A 3,389-nucleotide genomic window follows, 5' to 3' on the forward strand; every position below is an offset into this window, starting at 1 on the left:
AAAACAGGTAAATGGTATGTGTAGAAGCATGTGCCGATAATTAGACAGATAATTATACAGATAGTGGAGATGTGTGGCACGTGTCATAGAAAAACATATTTATAAAATAATTTCATTACAAGAAACGACTACTAAAGAAATTAACCTCTTAACGATACTATAGCAATCACTCTATATCAAGTATATAATGCTTCTCAAACTTGTACCGGTGCATTGATACGGGTGAAAAGAATTCGCTCCGTAAGCATCAACGTGCATAGTCATATATTTGATGCGGTAGCCAATGTCGACGTCGAGCCGGGAGTTGTCAAGCGCGAAGAGGTCCGGGTTGCGGACGCAGACCTTGAGTACCTTCCCGCCGATCTTCTCCGCAGCGACCATGAGTACCTTCGTTTGTACAAGAAAGTTCATCTTGACTGGGATCATGCCACTTTGGACGGAAATTAAGCATTAACAAACTTGGCAATTCTCTTCAGGGACTGTCAATTGCAAATGAAGGAAACGTGTGCATGATTGGAAATTCATATTTACTGGACAAGGAAGTGTAGAAACATTTAAATAAGGATGTGATACCTGATCAAATAAGTGTTTTGATAACTTCCCAAGAAGAATTTCAAGCATGCTGAAGTAATATGAGCTGTCCTCAGCAAGAAAAGTCCCTGACATGAAAGAGGTTTGGTAACCCTCATTACTGCAATATCCGAATGAGATAGTGTCAGTACAATGTTGTATTGATGTGACAAGTATTTCAACAGTAAAACAACTTTCATATGCAAACCTTTACAGCTTACATTGGACTAATAGATTCCAAATTTTGAAGCACAGAAAACAGCCACGAAAAGAACTCATCTAGTCAGTTCAATGAAGTGTTAGATTGGAGAAATGCAGGCACATCATCATTAGCCCCAACTGCAGCTAGCTAGATACATCATAGGATGGTTAGTATAGCAGTACTCTTTACCACAAATCAGCATTGCAAAAGAAAAGGTAAAAGACAAGACTTACATTTGAAAATATGGAACCAATTAACTGCATTGTAGCCATACACTAACCAACAATATTAGCCTTAAGCAATTAGGTACCACCTCCAATAAGCAAAATAAAAGCCATACATTTCGTTAGATTTTTTATGTATGTCCATGATCTTTATTTATCTCCAGAATCATAGATGCATTTCAATAAAAACCTTTGAGACTACTCAGATTAAAACAAGAGGATTACAACTCAGATTAAAATCACAGATGCATCTTAATAAATTTGAAGGTGAATGAAGGTGAATCAACAGGAGGACGCACAAGAAAACTAACTAATCCACAACTGTGCCTTTCACATGCACTTACTCGAACAGGTTACCTGCACAGACATGGACGGCTAATGGGTTGCAGCAGCTGGTGGTGAACAGCGCGCCGGCGTGCTGGCTGTTGCTCTGACGTGGTTGCGCATGCCGCCTAGGGAACCATTGCTTAGGATACACCAGCCACCATTCCTTAAAGGTTGAAGCATGAAAGTAAGGAGGCCAGCACGCGAAATCATCCTGAAACAACCAAAAGGCATCGTCCGTAAAAAATAATTTTGGGAAGAAGAGTCTCTTCTTACCTTCCGTCACCAGTGGAGCCATATGCTTGCCCTGCTCGCCGATGCCAGCACTACGACCATCCGGTCGTCGTCGATCCCATCTGCTCGTCCGTCTCGGGGGAGGACGCGACGCAGGCAACAGCGAGGGTGCGCAGGAGGTACTCGCACACCGCGTGTGGGGATCCGTGGTGGGGGCAGGTCGACGGCGACGACGACGGCCGCGCGTGAGGGATCGGGAGGGGAGGGAGGAAAGGGCGCGAGCCGGGGAAGCTGCCGTGGAGGGAGGAGCCGGCGGGAAGGCCGGACTGGGGAAGCCGGGCGCACGCCCCTGCGCATCCGTTCAGGCGGCCTAGGTCACCACCAAGGCGGCCTGGACACCGCCACCGCGGCTTGGACGTCTCGGGCTCGCTCACCGCCAAGGCGGCCTCGACGCCGCGGCCGCGGCCTGGGCGTCGCGGACTCCCGGTCTCGGTCACCGCCAAGGCGGCCTCGACGCAGCAACCGCGGCCTCAGTCACCGCCAAGGCGGCCTCGACGCCGCCACCGCGGCCTGGACGTCTCGGGCTCGCTCACCACCACGGCGAAAACCCAGGTGATCGAGTGCACCGCTCGTCCGCGCGCCGCGCCGCGGGGGAAAACAGGGAAACTCCCGAGCGCGTCCGCGCGCCGCGCCGCGGGGAAACTCGCGATGATTACGGCGCTGAGGGTCCGCGATGACACCGCGCGTCCACGCGCCGCGCCGCGGGGGGAAACGGGATAGTCGCGATGATTACGGCGTTGAGGGTCCGCGATGATCACGACCAATAATAAAACGGATACAAAGGGCGGGTATGTGGAGGCGTGGTGAAAAAAAATGGGAGTCGACGGGAGGCGGCGTCGGGATTGCACGGGGCTCGCCAATCTGTCTGCCTCCGCTTTTGGTCGAACAATTTTACTTCTAGGTGGGGCCAAAAGTGTTGGGTTGTGAGATAGGTATGAGGACTAGTCTTAGTGAGAAAGATTTTAATTTTCATAAATCCTTATAGTGTAGATAGAAGATAGATTTGCCACCGTGAGTGCCATAAGTAGGCCCAATTTGTCATTGGCAAATAAGGGATTAAATTTTGCAGTGCCAAATAAGAATTTTTTTCGGACTTCATAATATGGGCCTGATGAAAACATGTGTTTATTCCCCTCCGGCCCATGATGCCGTCCTACACTGGCCTTGGCCCAATCATATCGCTTCCTAGAAGAAAATGGGTTTTTAACACCACATCGAAAAGCTTTCAACGTGGTTCCCATCAGAAAACATTACCACATGTCATGGCAATCGGCAGCTGCGTGTGGTGTGCATGCTTAGCTACTAACCCAAGGATTAAGTGGTTTCAAGTATGGTTGCCATTTCTACCAGCATGCGACAAGTATGCCAGGCCTTTCTTTTTTACCCCTCTTCTTGTTATTAAACCAATTTAGTCATTTTTACCCAACTTTTGTGCCTAGCCATTTCGATCCCACTGAGAAAACAGACAGTGATAGCGGCAATGTGTGTGTGTTTGTGTGTGTGTATACATATATAGAGCTTCGCCAACTATATTCGTAGTTTGGTATATGTTAGTAATCTCATAGCTAGATCGTCTCATGTGATGCCATGCCACAAGTGGCGGAGCCGGATCAAACAATTAGGAGGGGCCGGCCTTTGTAATTGAGGTGATAAACCAATAAATAGTGTCAAAATTACTATTTATTTAATGGAATTTTTGTATGGCAAGAGGGAGCCGTGGCCCACACTTGGCTCCGCCAGTGCATGCCACGTAACCTTTTTTTATATTCAGATAT

General features: G+C 48.2%; 1 long non-coding RNA gene across 3 annotated transcripts; it reads right to left on the minus strand.

The window, feature by feature from the left end:
• LOC120640981 lies at positions 1-2,069 on the minus strand. 3 transcript variants are annotated; one of them, XR_005662076.1, is made up of 4 exons: positions 1,597-2,069; positions 1,006-1,486; positions 574-919; positions 1-479 (listed from the first exon to the last, which is right to left on the minus strand). It is a non-coding gene; the product is annotated as an uncharacterized LOC120640981 (long non-coding RNA). The 3 variants fall into 3 exon arrangements; XR_005662075.1 differs by having other exon boundaries at positions 574-691; positions 792-1,486; positions 1,597-2,066; XR_005662074.1 differs by having other exon boundaries at positions 574-1,486; positions 1,597-2,066.
• Between the last annotated feature and the right edge of the window lie 1,320 nt (positions 2,070-3,389).

The sequence above is a fragment of the Panicum virgatum genome, chromosome 7K, assembly GCF_016808335.1.
Source record: "Panicum virgatum strain AP13 chromosome 7K, P.virgatum_v5, whole genome shotgun sequence".
NCBI classification, from domain to species: domain Eukaryota; kingdom Viridiplantae; phylum Streptophyta; class Magnoliopsida; order Poales; family Poaceae; genus Panicum; species Panicum virgatum.